The sequence below is a fragment of the Nymphalis io genome, chromosome 6 (genome assembly GCF_905147045.1).
Source record: "Nymphalis io chromosome 6, ilAglIoxx1.1, whole genome shotgun sequence".
In the NCBI taxonomy this organism is placed as follows: Eukaryota; Metazoa; Arthropoda; class Insecta; order Lepidoptera; family Nymphalidae; genus Nymphalis; species Nymphalis io.
The window spans coordinates 9,144,112-9,165,720 of NC_065893.1; the positions used below are offsets into that span (position 1 = coordinate 9,144,112).

At 29.6% G+C, this 21,609-nt stretch overlaps 1 protein-coding gene across 7 annotated transcripts in view; it reads left to right on the forward strand.

Annotated features, from left to right (window-relative positions):
- Window positions 1–5,358: 5,358 nt before the first annotated feature.
- LOC126768952 (poly(rC)-binding protein 3) overlaps window positions 5,359–21,609 on the forward strand; it is a 247,576-nt gene continuing 231,325 nt past the window's right edge. For 4 of the 7 annotated variants that reach the window (XM_050487436.1, XM_050487438.1, XM_050487443.1 and 1 more), the window contains exon 1: window positions 5,359–5,831. The gene's annotated coding sequence lies outside the window, so the exon portion shown is untranslated. The remainder of the gene's footprint in view (window positions 5,832–21,609) is intronic. The other 3 variants (XM_050487439.1, XM_050487442.1, XM_050487444.1) reach the window with 3 other exon arrangements.

Sequence of the window (21,609 nt, forward strand, 5' to 3'; positions counted from 1 at the left end):
GATCTAGGGTTTTGTGAAGAGAAAATTTAGTAAGCGAAAAAGGAAATTATTCAAAAAATGAATTTATATAAAATCTCTAATGTCAGCCTCTAATGTAAATATAACTGTTTTTTCAATTTTTGTCTCAATAGTCTCAAGAATTGCGACTAAAAATGTAAAAATTTGAAAACATTTTGTGTTTTTCTATCGAAAAAGTTTCTTTTAAATATTTTATAATAACTTGTGTACTATATACTTGTTGTTTATTTTTTATCATTATTAATTTTTTACTAGTGTATTATCCTAATTCAAATTTGTATTCAATGGGGAAATGTTACTAGCATCCTTACCACCGTTATCTAATGTTACGATTTGTATATTTCAAATTCAATGTGAATTCTTATGTAAGTAGCTTGTCTTGAAAGTATTTGTAATAAAATAAATAATTATAATTATTTTCAATGGTAATTTTAAATTGTGAACTATTTTAATATTAATATAATCAATCAGGTAAGAATTTCCAATACTGAAGTTGATACTCGTAGTAACGTCTATACTAAGACCGTATCGCGGTTTGGAAGGATTTATTTGAATTTCTCATTTAAGAGCACAATTGAAGTTTCGGTCATAGTATTCCAATAAAACGACGTGAACGCTGTTTGAAATTGACAACAAAGGCTTTCGTATAGTTTCAAGCTCAGTCAGATCGAAAGACGAACTGTTAAGGATTAGCATGATAGTTACAGCAGTCCAGTTTATATAGCAGCAAGAGTTTGATTTTGTGTGTATAAGTATCTTAAATATCGTTATTATTATGAAACTTGATTTTTACTATAATCGTACTAATAATATAAATTTGAAATTTTATAATTTCACATTTTTGTATTTTAGTTACCCACTCAGTCACGTAAAAAAGGCTAAATAGATTTGGAGGAAATTTGGCACACAGATAAAATATAATCTAACTTAAAACAAAAAAAAAATATCCCGCTTAATGATATGGTATTAATTTATAATAACACTATATTATCTCTATATGTTGTTTTTCTTACTCCGTCTATGTATTGTATTCTGAATTCCAATCGGACTAAGTTGCGGGTAGAAGCGGAAACTAAATAATAACATCAACCCCGTTTATGAGCTGCCTTTTTTATCTTACTGGAAAATCTCATTTATTTCACATGAAGTAGGAGAATATGTGGGACTCGCCTCCGGGGAGTCCCACATATCCTTCCCGAAGGCGAGTGTGTCGGAATATTCACCACTCCGACTCTTTGAGGGGGTCACGGGATCACTTATGCATGTGACGTTTTTCCCACGTATGCGGACCTCCAATATCAAGAGGGGTTCTTGGGGTCTAAAGAATACCTCTGTAGCGGGGCTTACGGTGGGAAGATTAGGAGTACGTAGCGCCAACGCTTTCTTCCCGGTCTTCTTCACTGCTGAGCACGGGCTGTCTTAATATGATCTCAGTTTGAAAAGAGTTAGACCATGAGATGCTGGGACAATGTAGGTCGTGTTAACATAGACGTTTCGAAAAGTCAAGTGCGTACTTTGGAGTTGAACGTTTGCATTTTAGTCCATCACAAAATAAAATCGATGCGGGCGAAGCCGCCGGTTAATTAGTTATTTAGTTATGCCTTTTGATTAAATATTATTGTCGTTTAAGTTAAGATATTATAGGTACTGGTTTGTAAGTGATGCTTTAGCTAATGTCATAAAAGTTATAATTGTAATTTTAATTCATAAAATTATTTATCTTGGTAATTTTTAATGTATTAACTTATCCATTCAATAGGTACATATTATTTTTAATTACCACGAAATAAACAATACTCATGTCAGACAGAAAAAAAAAAATTAACAAAATGGGTAAGCGTTTCGACGTTGCAGCTTGTTTACACACTGTTCGCTCCGCGGCAACTTCCGGCCGATGCACTGAAATGTTACCGTGAAAATGCTACCGAGTACTCCCAATAGCACGTAATTTGTTTACTTACGAAACTTGTGTAGTTATTTACTTTCAACTTTGGTTAGTGTGAGAATTAAGCCGTACTTGAGAAATAAGGTTTAATTTGTTGATTGTTAGTTGATGTTCATTTATGATGTGTAGATAAACTGATGAAAGCAATTAATAAATTTTATTAAAATCGAATCGATAGTCGGCAGTATAATTGTTGTCAAATCTCTTTGTTTGAAAAAACTTAATTTCTGTACTTTTTAGGTCAAAAAGGTTCCCAAGTGTCGTTTTGTTGGGCATAAATTGAGTACAAACATAATATTGACTGTAAGTTAATTTTATCCACTGAGTTATTAAGCAGATAATTAAGTTACTCTAAATTCGTTTTAGCAGTTTTATCCAGCTTAAAGATTAATACTTTTGGTAAAGTCGTTACCGTATCATCAATTGGAAATTGATAATGTTAGTTGACTGTATTACTATAAAACACGAGTAGATCACATTCATGTCAAAAATAAGTCTAACAATCAGTTTCATCAAGATACAGTGAACCTACCATATAAAAATACTTGTATGCTATGCAGAAACGTGACATCGAAAATGATGATTATTGAACAAACATTTTATAGAATTTAAGAAAACGAATATGGAGTAAACCCAGAATTTTGTAAACCAAATAAATATATTTTTATTACATGACATATAGTATATATACGCTGAGAATATTAAAAGACCGGTAGCGGAGGAGGGGCAATACGGCATAAAAGAGCGTCATGTCGATGTTACCTCCAAGGCAAGCCAATAGATGTTTCACATCAATAAAATTAAATTAAAGTCATAGTGAAATTGTTTTATTTAATATTTAGACGTTACTTCCTCTATTACAACAAAGAATTACCGTCCCATTGGATTATGAGAGTTAGGGAATAGATAGTGCACCTGTGTTTGCGCACACACTTGTGCACTATAATATCTCCTGCGCAGTTGGCTAATCTCTTGAGACTAGCCGTCGTGGACAAAATCGATCTGGAGGACATTATTATTTATTACACTTATTGTTTCTTGTGACTATTTCAAGCTGTAATGCTCTAGATGCGCCTAAATATTGAGTTGAAAGTACGCTATTGTTAAAACTTTCTGCAATCGCTTCACAATTTAACTTGTGCAAAAATTCTATATTCCGAACACAATCCCTCATTCTATGCACAGCATCTTCAACTGTACCACATTCATCGCAATTTGATGATCTTGTGTGTTACCCATCATGTAAGTACAAGTAAAATATAACAGCGTCTCATATTGGCTTACTCTATCCAAATATAACCTGAAGTTTCTGGTTGGATTGCTTTATATCAAATGCCTTTAGTGAGAGAACACTCGTCAGAAAACACTTGCATAAGTACTTGTATCGAACTTTGGTATTATATAGAAGGTCTGACTGACTGACTGAATATTAAACTAAAAAAGCATCCTTCAACGGTTGTTTGTTTGGTTATCGTGTCAAAAATTTCATAACCAGGTAGAACACTATGAGCAGGTAACAATAACATCATCGTCTACTAATCGTCATCTACTTTATCTCATATGGTTCCATCATCCATCATACGTTTATTTTAGATTTTAAAGTTGTGTGATTTTAAATGTGCATTTAGGAACACCTAGGCTGAATAGACTGGGCACAATTGATTTCCTTGCCAAAAAAAGTTTTATTAGTGAACTGTAACATTGCCAAATATAAGGGTAAATTTCAGGAGTATAAGATGAGACTTTTTTGAGCAAGGTTGCTCTAACTAAGGAATTAAAAGCATTCTTTACATAAACTTTCAGAAGCAACTCGGCCTCGTTATCTTTTAGAAAGCTACGAGTAGAATGTACTGCTGCTTTATAGCCTGTTATTGTATTGGCTGAAATTTTGTTTTTAGGATGAAAACTATCTATGTATGTGTCTATGTAGGCACATACATAAATTTTTAAAAGAAAATTAGTATGTACTAATTTTGATGCCAAACGGTGAACAGATACTTCCGTCTTTTTTGTAAAAGGCACAGATTTTTGCGTAATACAGAAGTGGTAAAAAATTGAAATCACCTTACCAGATGGCAAAAAATTCGTTATAACATAGGGCTCTGTTAGCTTCACCGCCTGAAGATTTTTAGGATGTTGTGGTGTGACGGTATCGCTAGAGAATAGATTTTCTACATTTTTTTAATCAAAATTAAAGCTGAATACGCGTTTTTGAATTGACATTTGGGTATCTAGTAAGGTTTTAATTTGGTCGATTTAGAGCCATTTTTGAATTTAGATTTCTGGATTTGTATTTTAATCTTAAAAAAAAATTTTAAACGTAAAAAGATATTGCCATGTCGAATATTAGAGCGATATTTTTAAATCACATTGGATAAAGATCTAGCTAGAAATAACCTCGCTCTCCTAGGGATTATTTTTGAAAGAGAAATTTAATATGCTGATGATGTTAGTGTCACTGTTTGTTGTTATTTATTTTTATATAACATGAATTTTGCCCGTATTACATTTTAAATAAAAGTTTAACGGGAAAAATTGTAGATGTATACATATAAATATATTTTTTACTATTTTATATATTAAAATAAGCTTGAAAGCTTTTAAATGATAAAAACGCAGGCCGGGGGCGGCGCCGATAATGTTATCGGCTGCGTAGTTCGTAAACAAAGTGAGATGGACTACGCTCAAAGCGCGCTTTAATGAAAACGGTAGGACAGTGTTATATTATGTTTACAGAAACACCCATTTAACTGACAAACTAAATTTGCGAATTTAAATGAAGTATATTTTTTACTTTTGAAATACTTCGACTACATTCTAATTCATTATACAAAATACAACGATGATTTATCCAGAGTTTTATGCCATTAATGCTTATTGTGGAAAACTAACATGGGTTACAAAAGAATGTAGAATTATAAAAAAACACATGCAATATAAATAAGTCAAGACCAATCAAGATATTTTTTAAATCTTTAAAAAAAAAAGAATTGTGTGCAATATGCATACGTTGTTGCATAGTAAAAGCGCTGGCATGTTTTAAAAGCTTACTCGAAGGAGAAGAAAATTTTAAACAGTACAATACACGACGTAACGTTGCATAATATGGCGCGTGTTCAGCCAAAGTATTCGTTATGGTATTTGCTACACCTAGCCAACCGGGGCATATGTTTCGCGATATGACGCCGAACGTCAGGTGTTCATCCCATGCGCTTTAAGCTAGAATCGATTTTATTATGATGAATTTAAGTTACAAAATCGAATAACATTGTCAGTGTTATATATGTCAGTTTCGTATTAATAAAGAGAAAACCCTCCCTCTCCAAACGAGCGCTGCCAACTGTGAAGAGTACTTGAGACTCTGGCTAGAAGATCAGAGCGGCGATATTCGCGGGGCCGGGGGTTAGTTCGCTGCATCCTTTTTGCTCACGGGAGCGCGCGACGCTAGGCGGGCGGGAGGCCCTGGTTCAGCGTCACTCACGTCGACTCGGTCTCCTCGGTCGTGTGTCCGAACCTCTCCTGTCCGTGACGTACGATTTTCGTATCCTACCGGTACTAATTTGAGCGTGCCATTTCCCCGAAGTATCATCTTGAAAATAAATAAACCTTTCATTCATTAAAAGATAATATTTCATCGTTTTCATCTCGATTCCGTTTATTTTACAGTTCACTTGATAGTTTTTAAATTTATTTAAAGTTTATTTCGTTGTGTCTTTAAGGTTAAATTAATTGAATATTTTAACTGTGTTTCTTGACTAGACATTTGTGATCGAGAAAAAGAATATTTGGATTATTGGAGTAGTGAAAAGTGAATGAAGTCAAAGGCGCCAGTTTCAAGTTGCCGATCTCATTTACATCTTTTAAGTAGGTAAGAATTCGTCTCCGTCTGCTTTTTTTGATGTCTACCTCCTTAGTTTGCTTTTTAAAGTTACAAAGATCGCTAAAGTTTTCAGTAGAAACTTTATTTTTCTATTATTTGTGTTTTTTATGTTCTGTTGGTTGTGTATCGTTATTTATTTGAATAAGGAGAATATTTGTTAATGTAGACATGTTTAATAACATAGCTATTAACTATAAGCTTGTATTTTTGTTTGCTTATGAATGTTAGATAAACATATTAAAGAAGACAAAAAATGACTATTAACTCAAAATCGAACATATTCATATTTATTTATGAAGTTACAAAAATATATTTAAAAATACCTAGATTTTTAAATTAATTTTTATTAATTTCAAGCAACCTGTTTGTCTATAAAGTCAATCCATCGATTAACTCTAACGAAGGCAAAGCGCGCCAAAATGACTTTGAAATCCTTGATATGACATAAAACCATTTCTCTTAATCGCCCGCTCCACCACAGGCTTGAATGACATGATCGTATCATACATCAAGCGGCGGAAGTATACGTTTACTACACTAATAAGTTAATATTATTATTATTTTTCAAAATAAGTGTTAGGCGAACATCATCCGACAATAGTATTGATAACAGCTATAGTTTTATTCACTAATTAATGAAAAAATAACAATTTTTATGTTTTTTTTTATTTATAAATGACAAACAAAAAGCAAGAACAACCTTTCATTTACAGAAGAATGAAATTTATATTTGCAGAAAATTTTTCGTTTATTTATATAAAAAAAATTGAAAAGTAAATGAGTAATTGATTTGTACTATTTTAAATATTATGTATTTAAGAATTTACAACGTGGTAGCAAAGCATTGACTGGTATTCCATAAAATTCGCTAAAAGAAAGCTTACAGAAAACTCTCTCATTGTTTTCATTTCAAATTTAAAAAACTTTTCTGAAGCGGACTGTTGAATCTAAAAAAAATGTTTAAAATACTTAATAACAACTTGTTATTAGAATTGTTTTAATGGAATTGTAAATTTATGAAACGTCATAATAGCATTTAATAAATTGTTTATTTATTTATTTATATAATAATTTTTTTACTTACGACGTATAAATACTCCGAAACATTAAACATAAATAAAATATAAAAGATGTGTGTGTTTTATTATAATATAAGATTTTATTAATGTTTGATATTGTTTTTATTTGAAAAGATCATTTATTTTTTTAATTATCTATTTAACATAAGTACCGAAAAAAATTAACTGTTACGTTACCAACTTTTTTTGAAAATAGGCCTAAGTGCGTAACGTAAGAGAAAACTTTTTCTCTTACGGTCTTTATGAGTTAAATTATATACGCTTTGGGGCGCAAAAATGGAGACAAATTTTCCTATTGGGACTATGGGAGCATTGTTGTCGACCTAGATGCCTTGCTACTGTAGATACTACTTTATCTCATTCATATTTTATATAACATGACGTGCTCGAATTATGTTTTATTCAATACCAAAAGGGAATCCGATTTTATGCAATTTTGACAGTTTTGTAGAAAAAAATATGAGATCAGAAGACTTATAAGTTTTTGAATATTCGTTTCCACGGTTATTTCTTTGATATTTGTTAGGTATATTTTACATGACAAGCTTAAAAAATAACGTTGTTGAATTATATAATGTTTTAGAATTATCTCATAATATATTTATTCAAATCAAGTAATAAATAAAAAAATATTTTTAGAAACTAACGAGCTTATAATAAAATTATAAATAAATAAAAAGATATGATTTTAATTATACATGTTGTTTTATACCTGTGCACTGTTCGTACCAATGACAAATGCAAATATAAATTTGCAAACGCTTCGCTGTTTAAAGCTGTTTATTAATATATATCTTATAAATAGAATTGTACGCGTGTTCCGAAATACTGGCAACAAACTGTTACTTCACGCGATGGTGTAATTTATTATAACTAACTGCTTTTAAATTCATTAAGATATTTTAATTCTTCTATAATAAAGTACAATATATAATTACTAAATGAATATAGTAAGGTCTATAAAATATATAATTGTAATGTATTAGGTGGCAAAGTATGTAATCTGTATTGGAACGCCTCGGATACAGGTCTATTATTATTATTATTAAACGAAATTTAAGTTAATGCAAACTATTGTAAAAAAAGTATAAAAATATTTAATATAGACTTGTCAATTCTTCTAGGCAGAAAGAACACGATTATTTGAAGCTCTGAAGTTTTTAAATTATAGATACATATATACTATTTTTATTTATGTTTGTTTCGTCATAATAACTTAAGTTTTAATCACCAGTTTATTTTTTAAGTAATTTTTGAAATTAGGTCACTTATATTGACGACTTGTTACGTTTTTTTTATATCTACATTCTGATAGTAACAAAAACTTTAAGAAATTATATGGATGAAATATATTATGTTGACAATACTCCACGACCTATAATAATGAATGTCTACTTTTTTTTAAATTTGTTATGAGACGAACAATCGATTTATTTTTATTTTTTTTCCATGTCGAAACAATTTCTAATATATATATATATATATATATATATATTATGTAACATACATATTTAAAGCAAATCTATTTATACTCATTTTGAGAAATAGTACTTTATTAGATTTAATTGTACTAAAAGAAATGAAAATTATAATAATACGGTGTCGCAGTATTAACAAAGTCTTTTTACAGAATCCTAGTGTACAAAATGAAATCCGTTATTGATATTTTATCCTGTATACATCAAGGATTTTATTACCTATAGAGAGAAAAGAGATAGTATGTTACCTTAAAAAGCAAACATCTAATTCCGAGTAACAAGCGTGACTAGTCCGACAGTACGGTGAAATCAAGTACCTAATGTGAATTGAAAGCTACAACGCGACTTAATAGCTTAGTTTTTATACAACATGACGCATAGTATGGTTGGCATATTACTCTTGAATACAATTTTCTTAAAGGAGTCGATTCACATTGGCTTTGAACGTATAAAATGATCATTGGTTAGAAATATACTATATTGTGACTTATGTTCGTAATAACACAGATATATTCACAATTAATACAGAAAAAAAAACACAACTGTTTCACAATTGGAACAATAAGTGGTATACGCTAAGCTCTATAATCAGTTTCAAATAAAATTACTATTATTGTGATTATGTTATTATTATAAAATTATTCTTTTATATGATCATCGTATAAACCTACTAATTATCTTGTCTTTTGTATTAAATAAGTATATCTATTATTTATAACGGATAAAAATTTTCTTAATATTATTTACGTTTATTTTATTATTATATATTAGGTTTACGTTGACTTGAGTGTGTAAATGTATTTTAATCATTTTTAGATTATGCTGTTTATTATCAAATTCCAAACAAAATTCAAATCAAGAGAGTCTATTGAACTTCTGTACACGAGAGATTTTTCATATCGTTTTCGCTTTGTAAAACCACTCTTCCATAAAGTCGAAGTTTTCATCTCATCAAGTTTGAAGTATGTTATAAAAATGCTTTTATTGCTTTCTGAGCATAAATTTTCAAATGTCATGAATTTTATATCGATCGCGATACTGTACTGGGAACTTGAGAATCTTGAGGGTCAAGCGGCATTAATACGGGTTTTGTGAGAGCCTTTATTTGTACGATCTGACGTAATTAGTGACTTGTAAGGTTCTGAAAACGTTTAGGCATGAACTTATCCGCTGACCTTATTAAATATATTTGATTAATCGTTAATACGAACCAAGTAGAAGTATTCTCTAATTAGACCAAAATGTTCAACAAAATTCATAAATCTCATGATATGTTGTTGTTTATAAAGCATGTATTTTTTAATTAATATATATTTTTATATTTACTAGTCGATTTTTACTGATTATTTTTTACCGAAACCTTTCTAAGAGACTGTTATTTTTTTAATATATTTCTTACATTACAATAAAGTAGTAGATTTCGTACGAATGTCTACTTTAGGTATATAGCTTGCCTGTAGATCTGTTTTAAATATTATTTACAATTATAATAACATAATATTATATATTAACAAATAAATATGGTACCATAAAAGCTAGTTATTTGAAACAATAATAATAATTTAAAAAAAAATATTTATATCCAAAAACATGTATACATATTTATATAATTAATATAGTGTTAACAAGTAGCAAAATATATAACTTTTATAGGTTATGTAAACACATATTCAGGATTTTATTTGTGCTAAAAACATGAAAAATTAATTATAAAATAATATGTACTTTGTTATTTTGAAAAACCGGGTTTTAAAACAGTATACCGAATTAACTTGATTTGATTTGAAATTAACATATCCAAAACCTTAAATGTAAAATCAAATAAGTTATATTTTTTCTACCAGTACTTGAATAACTGTAAGGGCAGCTTAAGGAAGACGATAGTGTGAATGACCTAGCAGATAACTAGTAAGCCCTAGACGGGTTTACGAAGACAGGCTACAGTTGATTCCGTTATAAAACTGGAACAGGTAAATTGATGTGATTGATAAAGAACTTTTTATATGATGGGTAAAAATTGTGTTTTTCATTATTTAATGGCGATTTTATACGCAATGTACGTTAAAGTAAGCGCTATATAATGAACACCAATGATAATTTGATATAAATGTATTATAAAGAGTTAAGATAAACAGAAACAGAACATTTCATGAGTTTCAATGATGAAGACGTACAAAAAACATGAATATTTTTAAATACATACCACTTTAAATAAGCTTCGTGTATTATTACGGAATATGAAGTATAATTTCTTGTTATGAATACCTAAAATATTACCGCATATATATAAATGGTTATTTATATAAATTATAATTAAAGAAAACTGAGTAAAATTCATATCGTTATAATAATAATATACGTAGTAAAGTGTCCGTACTGCTGGGCTAAGTCCTTGTCTCTTTGTGAGGAGAAGGATAACCTTGTGGTTAGAACGCGTGAATCTTAACCAATGATCGCGGGTTCAAGCCCAGACAACGACCACTAGGGTTGTATGTGCTTAATTTGAGTTCTAAATAAATCTCGTGCTCAGCGGTGAATGAAACAACTTGTATCATTCGTTATAAGTAACGCAAGTATCTCAGGACTGCGTTACATAAATTACAACATAAGCAAATTCACATATTAATCTGATATTACCTACGGCTATCCGACAAGAAGAAAGCGAGATCATGCGTAGAACCAACGGCTTTACGTGCTTAGTACTAATAATAATAATGATAAAACATATAACATAAATCGATAAAAATAATATATTTTTTATTATTTTTATAATATTGAAATATATTTTGCTCGTTTTCATTATAATAAATTAAAAACAAAAAAATTGGCACGAATGTATTCCATGAGACCATCAAAGCAACATTTTTTCTGATTCTCATTCTTCAAAACATTCACGTTTCAAGTTTATTTTTAATTTCATTTAATTTCAGTTATATACCTGGTACATTATCATAATGTGTATTTTTTTCCCTACACTTTTATTTTTACAGATGGTCTACGTATAACATATATATGTATATATATATTAAAAGCTAATGATTTTCAGCTTAATCCGCCACTCCTGTTCCTTTAAGTTCAATACTCTTCTTAAGAATTTCTACAGGTAAAATATGTTTCCTCACGATGTACCGCAAATGAACTGTATAAACATTAAATACTTGAGACCAAGATACCTGGATTTGAAGTCGCATCCGTTGTTTACAGCAATTTGCTCTGTCTTCTAAGCCATATCGGCTCTACTTAGAACTGTGTACTTAATTGTTAATTTTATTATAGTTTATTGGAAATTTGATACGTTTCTATTATATTTATTTATTAATAAAAATATTCAGGCATATTTAAAGTTACGTTGCTTTTTATTATTATAATGCGGATCAAAGTGTGTGGTTCCTTATAGTTATAGGTATGATAGATGTGTCAAATATATTCAACAGTCACTTAGCTATAAAGGCAAATTAATCACCAGCTGGTCAATTTATATTTCTTTTCACACAGTGATATTATAAGATAAAACAAATACATCAGTCAATTATGATAATATAAATAAATATAAATAATATAGTAAAAAAGAAAATAATATCATCGCGTGATATCTGTTTATTTTACAATAAATAAATTATACATAAGATGAAATTGAATCTAAAAGAGATGGTGACATTTATCTATCCTTCTCTAAGGTAAAATTAAATTAACAATTGATTGTTAAAACAATATCATATTCTGACAACACGAAGTCATATTTGAATGAAGCTTGTTAAAACTTAACCATAACAGCATATAAAAGTTAAACATAACTCCAGGACAAAGGTTTGTTAAGAAGAAGCATAATATAAAATAAATTGGGTAAAAGTTTGAAAAGTAATGCAAGTGGTGACCTCATTAGTACCAGGTGAAAGAACTTACAATATACCTTCGAGTGAATACCACAAAAGTAAACAAAATGAGGAGTAATAGTTTCATTTAAATATATTTATTTATTTTAAATGGATTTAGATAAAAGATAGAGAGAAAAATAATATTTATATATTATTATGAATTTAGTAAAAAACAAGCGATATTTTAGTGTTTATATTATTGTAAATAAAACATATATATATTTATCGAGTAAGTTTATTTTAAATAACTAAGTATTTTACCATTACTTACTCTGTCCCAAATTGTATTGTGTTTTACTTATTTATAGTTATATTTTTTTTTTCACTGTTACTGTTTTGTCTTGATATGCTACTTAATGCATAATAATTATTAATACAATACTTTTTTATCCTGTAAATATAATATAAAAAAATATTCCTGCATAATTGAACGTACGTAATAATAAAGTGTAGAGACATTTTTATTAATATTGCCATTAATATAAAAGCATAATTATTTTTTTTGATATTTATTGGAAAATAAACAGCTCAGTCAATATTAAAATACTGTAAAATAGTTTTGTTTCAAACAAGTACGATTTTTGATAAGATTTGCTAAAAGGATTTTTCTGATGAAAACGTGATTGAAAATAACCATGTTTCTGCATGGGCAAGGCGAATATTGCATTTTCACTCGGATGATCTGTCGACTGCATTTTAAATAACTTAGCGGGTTCAGACCGACGGACGCTCTGTATTGATTTGGGCTATTATCAGAAACTGCAGGCAAGCAATATTGGCATCGCTTTTAATTTTAATTAAAATGATTTGATTTCCATCAAATTTAACACAAGAAACAAAATAATAAAATGTTGTTATATTTATATATACCGTAACAGCCTGTGAATGTCCCACTGCTGGGCTAAAGGCCTCCTCTCCTCGTTTTGAGGAGAAGGTATTGGAGCTTATTCCACCACGCTGCTCCAATGCGGGTTGGTGGAATACACATGTGGCAGATTTCAGTGAAATTAGACACATGCAGGTTTCCTCACGATGTTTTCCTTCACCGTATAGCACGAGATGAATTATAATCACAAATTAAGCACATGAAAATTCAGTGGTGCTTGCCCGGGTTTGAACCCATTATCATCGGTTAAGATTCACGCGTTCGTACCACTGGGCCATCTCAGCTTTATATATATATATATATATATTTATATATATAAGCTGCTAATAATGTTATAAAATATGTTATGAAAGAAAGAGCAAGAAAGAAAAGATAAAAAGAAGTCAATAATGTCGATAATATAGTCCTGTACCTGTCTTACTTTTGGGCTTAGGTTTCGTATTCTTTAAAACAGAAGGCTTAGAGTTTCTTCCACCACGCTACTTTTATGTGGGCTTATGAATAAATTTGGTATTGTATAAGATATAAAATAGTTAGATATATAGTAGTTTATAAATTAAGGATATTTAATAGTTATTACAAATTTTACATTTTTTATTATTTTTATTTTAGCGGACGTGCAAATGAGCCATCTGATGGCACTAGAAAAAATATGAACTATTCCTTACATTGTCAATGCGCCACTAACTTTGGAAACTAAGATGTAAAAGGAGACTAAGTTATTTGTGCCTGTAGTAACACTGGCCCACTCACTCTTCAAACCGGAACACAACAATAATAGGTATTGCTGTTTAGCGGTAGAATTTATATATAATTTAGTTTTACATCTGCTACATACCTACTAAAGTCATCTTGTATTAAGGAATTTTCTTTGTTCTTTTTGTTACAATTAAATGAATTTTTAATATATCCTTAGTATTGTTTAATTATTTATATAATAATTATTCTTCTTTGTTACTTGAATATACGAATAAAGATTTGTTTTCTAGAAAAAAAGGAAAAAGTTTAAAGGTAAAGTTCGGTTGAGTTTTTTTTTTATTCCGTTACGAAAACAATTGCAAATGAATAAGTAGATATAAGTAAAATAACTAAATAATAAATTTATTTACTGATGCGCTACCAATCTTAGGAAATAAGAAGTTATATCCTTTTTTATAGTATTGGTAGGCGGACGAGCATATGAGCCACCTGATGTTATGTGGTCACCAACGCCCATAGACATTGCCATTGTAAGAAATGTTAACCATCACTTACTTCGCCGATGCGCCACCAACCTTGGGAACTAAGATTGTATGTCCTCTGTGCCTGTAATTACACTGGCTCACTCACCATTCAAACTGGAACACAACAATACAAAGTACTGCTGTTTTGCGGTAGAATATCTGATGAATGGGTGGTACCTACGGAGACGAGCTTGCATGACGCCCTACCAGTATGTACCTACCAATCATCCTTCAAACCGAAATATAACAATACTCAGTATTGCTGTTTGTGGTAGAATAAGTGATATGTCATTCACACCTAACCAGTCGGGCTTCCAGAAACCCATGAAATAAAAACGTTAGTCCGTTCTATTTATTCGTTTAAATTAGAGATACATTTAAATTTAATAGTATTGTTTTAATTGAAGTATAACATAATTATAGTTACGGAACTTATCCTATAATATTGACCTTGTATATTGTTTTGTACCAATCATTACTTTTTTGTAATATAGTCTGTTAGTGAATAACGTAGTTGAAAATCGAATATTTCTGCTTTGCAATTTATAACCGAAAGTCAGTTCAGTCTAAAAGTTTAGAGTTTTCGGGTTACAAAATCTAACAAACTACAGCTTTTATTGAGTAATGCATACCAAAAAGTGATTTCGGTCGTATTCATTGTTTTATTTTTGTAGTTTTAAAATGTTTTTTTTTTGGTTATCTTTTTTAACTGGTTATGAAAAACATGTAATATTAATCTTAAATAGTCAACAAACAGTGCAGTCAAAAACACAGTTTCAGTACGGTTACAGTAAAATTTCATAATTTATAATGGTTATAATCTATTACTAATGTTTAAAAAAAATAATCATCACTAAAAGTATTTTAAATTTATATTAATTTTAATATTTGTACTTAGTTGTAAATATAAATTCATATTATCGCATAAAAACCGTTTCATTCTTCTATGATATAGAGATATATGTCAAAGTATTTAAGTTGGTAATAGTGGCATTTACAATAAGCATATTTTAAAATTATTTGTTCAATATTATATAATATATATAAGAATTTTTATTTGTCCAACTGTACGTACTTGTAAGATAGAAATAAAACACCTCATTCGAAACCTTTATTTTTATTAATGAAACTTAGTTTAAAAAAAATCCATACTAAACACCACGCTATATTCAAAAATATTAATATCATATTAATTCAATATCAAAAATATTAATATAATATGAAAATAAATGATACACACACACTTGTCTGAAATCATCAGGGACATACTGATAATTTCAAAATCGCGAGTTTGTTACGCTTTCAAGTTTTGACTACTCAATATCGATCATCAATAAATAAGGTTTGTAAGTTCTCATAAATGCAGTAAAGGACATAGGCTACCTACAGGGGTGAAGTAGCGATGATGGGGCATATATTTAATAAATATATGGTTGTTTTTTGATTAGCCGTGAAAACGACGCGGTACGACAGACATGTACGACTTTTTGTATCAAAATACTGCTATGGTATTATAACATATAACATATTACTCGTTTGTAGTCATTTGTGTGTAAGTTAAAGCTGCACCGCTCACCAGGTGAGCTATTTTGTAGGACCAAACTCGAGGCTCGCTGCATAAATCGGTTGTGAAATGTCAGAAAGTGATATGCGACATTCATCATAATAATTTTAACATTTCAGGAACAAAGCTTCAAAATAGTATAGCACCATAAATCTGTTGTCAATATTTTACGGGTGAGTAATTGAGTTGTTACAGAATATTACCGCGGAATATATTGTATTTAAATCTCTCACTTGAGTTATCTAGAAGAGATGACTAATTAGCCATAATACCAGCCATTAAACAACGCACCTGTTTATTATATCTACACAATTTTCTGTCTAGCAACTTTGTGTTTTATAATAAAGTATAAATTTATCGTAAGGAACGTGTTCATAACTAAGTAGTAGCTTACAGTTACAATATAGTACGTCTACAAATCAAACTGCAATAAAATGATTATATATGTCACACAAACATTGATTATTCCTGTAGCAAGACTGAGGTCAAAATTAAACAATCCATATATTGTGTATTTAGGAGGACGCATTCCGAGATAATATAGTGTAGTAAGAAGCTCCTCACGTAAGTCTCCACCTATAAAAATATAAATAAAATTTAATATAAATTGTAAACCCACAGCTTCGTAAGCAGCTAATTATTTGAGGGTTGTGGCAATGGTAGGTCGGCTATGTGCAAGCCCGTCTAGGTAACTAAACCACACTACTAATAATTGGACCCTAATACATCAATATTTAGTATTATTGGATCCAGTTTTTCCGATTTAAAAGGTTATATATATTCTATTTTAATATATAAAATTAAATAAATGTTTGTAAAAAAAGCTAAGTAACTACTACTTAATCGCATATTAGCCATTCGTATATTTCGATTAGAAACACGAATAATGTAATATTTAATAGGCAGTCAGCCTGTCTATGAGTATGGGAAATCAATTAAAGTCGATTAGTTCAATAGCAGGAACTCGTCTGTTTCCTTCTTTAAATGACCATTATAATAGTAAATATATCATATTATCTATTGTTTTCATTTGAACCCGCGATTTTTAGATCTACATTTTCGATCCACGAGATCATCTTGGTTTAAGAATTAAGATATTACATACATAATATCAAATCATAACTTGATGTAGTGTTCTAGGGTTTTTTGTGCAAACCGGTCTGCGTAGGTATCACCTACTAATCACATATTCTATATAGTCTGTTGTGTTTTGGTTCTATCTCACAGTACCAATGTCTATGGGCGGTGATAATCTCTAACCATCAGATAGCCTATTTGCCAGTGTACCTATAAATGATATATATATGTATATATTCAGCCTACATTAATCCACTGCTGGACATAGGCCTCCTCACAGGCGCGCCAATTCTCCCGGTCCTGTGCTAGTCGCATCCATTGAGCAACCGCCATTTTCCTAAAATCGTCTGAACATCGGGCGGGTGGTCTGCCCACTGGCCTTTTTGCTTCCCTAGGCCACCACTCCGTGACGACTTTAGTCTATATTTATATATATATATATATAGATACTAAAATATACATCTATATATATTTTTGTTAATTAACACATAATAATTAATAATAATAATTAGCACAGACTTGTGCGTCCTGTCAATCGTTATATTTATAAACTGATTAAGAATCAACTTACCGTCACAAAGAACCAATTCATAAGCTAAAATTTCTTTGATCTTGTCGTATTCGTTCAACACTAATTCTGCGAAAACCGCTGCGTAACACTTTAGAATACATCCCATTACAGCTTCAATAAAAAGCGCTACTTGTCTTTTTTGATATCCCTAAAGTATTTTATTATACAAATATTTATATATTTATTTTTACAAATAAACAATTAAAATACGTAACAAATTAAATCTTTTTATTATTTAGGCAAAACAAATACTAACCTCGCTTAAAATCTGTTGTATGTTTAAATAAATGAAGATGATCAATTTGACAACATTTGCGATTGTACTGACGAAAATCTGAAAAAAGAGAAATTATATTTATATTTACTATATAATTCATATAACTTTTACATTAAAATTAACTTTGAAGTTTCTTCAAATTTTAAATCCAATTAATGTGAAGTTATTACTTAAATTTTATAAAGATATATGTACCATCAACTGTATACCGGGACTTCTTTGATTAACACAGTCCAGTATAAATTTATAATTGTGGGTAAATTTTTTCATGCTATATATTTTTTTATCAAACGATACGTTTTTAGCTGTAGTTTTCTCATATAAATTTACCCTTAAGTGTTTGATACGAGTCCAGAAAAAGTAAAAAATTAAAAGAATCATGGAGTAGGACAGATAATTTGTTATCGTAATCATAAGCAAAACCAAGTTCTTCAAAGAGAAATATTTGGGTTCCGAATAGTAAATAGAGCCACATCTTATGGTAATCATTAATAAAGGACCAATAAAAAATCTTTGCACATTTAGACGTTTCGCATCAAATTTTGTTAAATTGTCGAATATCATTAGATCCGTATAAAAGTTCATACAATATTTTGAATTCGAAAACAACGAGAATAAGATATTAAAAACGAATTTCGGAGTAGAAAGAAGTACTAATATTGTCAATCGGATCGGGAAATAAATATAAACGATAGAAACGAAGAAAACACAATATAATATACAGTACAGTCGTGATATATAATAAAAAATTAACGAAGAACTAATGTCGCTGTGCAAGCCAAATAGAATTTTCAACATTAAGAATGTTTTGAAAGTGATGTTTTTTTTCAAATTCATTGATATTCCTAATTGTTTGACCTAATCTCACCGCGATACTTACACAAATGTATTGACGAAGCCGTATTACGTTATAATAAAAATATTGTTACTTAACAGATTAAAGTACTACCTCAGCTTATATTAATATTTAATCAGATTGTGGGTCTGTACCATTAAAATAATTGCATATCAAAAAATTAAATATTGTCCCTATGTTGTATTTTTAAAGACAATAATAAACATGTCTTCTATTTTATTTTTACTTTAACCGAAAATTTTTAAACATTAATTTAAAAACACTTTTTTAGTATCTCAAATAAAACTATTTGATATACTAAAAAGTGTTAAAATTTAATAAAATAAACGAACGAACGAACTTTAATAAAATATTTTAATTTAAATTAGACAACAGATGTCCATGTGGAAATTAGGTAAATTTTCGGTGACCTTATTTGTATAAACAGTTCATGTAGGCTTTACGTTTTTTTTAATGGTGCAATGAAAAGGATCTTGCAACCATTGATGCTACTGTTATGACTGAGTCCTCTGGAGTAAGTTGCGTTTATGGCAAAATATGTGACAGACATTTGTAGACAGTGGACATAGGTGTCCTGGAAAAGGGGATGGGCCATGATGCATTGACACATGGGCCCCGTAAATGTCTAATGTCAGGGAAACAATGTTTAGGGCCGGAGCCATCGACCTTGCAGTGGCAATTACAAGCGGAACAAGTTTTCATCTCAAATTCATAATAGTATCTTTGTGCTTTGAAAATTTTTGCTTTTACATTTTCGCCCATAGACGATATGAGTAGCAATTCAACTGGGGTGTGCAGTTGCTAATGAAATGAAAAGAATGCTGCTAGAATTCTTGCCACCATTTCTACACGATCAGGATCTGTACAGTATCTATTTTGAATGTGTCAATATTTACTTAAGTATTAATTGTAAATAATTCTTTTAAAAATAAATGTTTTAACAATAAAATTTAAATTAAATAATCAATAGTACATTATGTAGTATTCCACAGGTAGTAGGAAGCCCATATTCTAATACTAAACAGTAATACTTAGTATCTTTTCGAGAAGAGTCTCTTTTTTAGAAGATTTGCACTTTTTCTTGCAATTGTTAATTTATATGAAAGCAAAAGATTTCGTAGGAAGTTTAATCTTATCCAAAATAAACTGAATATTAGGCCGTTTGTAAAGTAGCTTAGTAATTTGGTCACACATAATAAAAACATTCCAGTAAAAGAATGTTAATAAAATGTCTTTAGAGGTCAACACTAGTTTAGTGGCAATGTTTGCTACGAATATAAAAAACAAACGAGAAAAACAACCAGGAACAATGGGTTGGAACGATATTTGATAATTTTATTTATAACGAATCAATTATATTAAAGATGAATTTAATTAGGTTCGGAGACAGAAATAATAAATTTTCGTTTGTATGGTATTAATTTCCTGTACTGCTATCGTGATATAAACACAGTATAAAATGCAGTAAAATTTTGCTAAAAGGCGAAGAAATTTCGTTGAACTGAAATCAACGTATAAGCCAAAAATATTTTTTAAAATAAAAAGGTATTTTATCGAACTTTCCTTTAACAACATAGATATTTATTCTATTTTGTCACATATATAGCGTATATTGAATACAATGTTGTTATTGCGTTGACAGTAATTTTACATATGAATTTAGGTTGATTAAAAACTAAAATAACATTGTTACTATATTTTAATACAAGTAAATATAAGAATTAAGATGTACTATATAATTTTTTACTGTTTTTTATCATTTAATGAATAGCTTATTTTATTATAATTAATCATTAGTAAATATTAAATATACATATAAAAACATTTTTTATATCGCACAAGTATTTGCATAAAAATATCTTGGACGACCTAGTAGACCTACCACTAGTAGCCTTACCTATCTGATAGTTAGGTCTATCTCAATTGCTTTAGACCTGCTTTTGAATTTATAGTTTGCCCGTTTCGCCATGGACATTTATGAAATAGCGAAGCGACTACGGATGCTTTGTTTCGGAAGTTCTGCATTCATTACTTCAAATAAGGGGCTTACTGCCAAACAATTTCCTTGTTTACATTTAAATATATACACTAAATAATGTATATAATTTTAACGCAATTATGTTTTATAACAAACGATAGCGCGATTGTAGTTTATCGTGTATAATGTAAGAACTAGAATATGATAAAATCTAGAGACGCGGTAGCGTGTCAAGCCAAGTTTAAGCTAACAGAACTGGCGAGCAGCACCGTGTGTAATATTACACGAACCATTTGGAGCCACTTTTGACCCCCTCATAACTCAAAAACCATTTCACATAAACATGTCAATAATTTATTTAAAATTTAGTAATTTGGCTCATATATTGAGACTTGCGAGATACATATTTGCTCTAAATTTCAGAAACACACCTCAAACAATTACTTAGATATTAACGTCCAAAAATCCTATAGATCAGAACTCTAACCCAGTTCCAGAGGACCTAAAAAGTTCAAATTTGGCATCCGGATAAGTAGCTGGGTGAATAAAGGAATAAATCCGAAACTAGTAAATTTTTAAATTTTTTTAGTCAATTAATTAATTCGATTAGTTATATTATATTATACTATATTATTATTAGTTATAAGAACTAAAACTAAAATGTTTGGATTAAAAAAAATAAGGTTGGATGGATGGAAGGAAAGGATGGAATACCACCCTTATTTTCATATATTAATACGCGTGGAAACGCGTTATATATTCACGTGAAGAACTTAAAATCCACATAAAGACCAGCTGTCATCAATTTTGAATACTAATTCTTACATTATAGGAACTATAAGTAAGTGTTCCTAATAGAATCAATTAATTAAAAATTATAACAAAATGATAAAAATTTACTA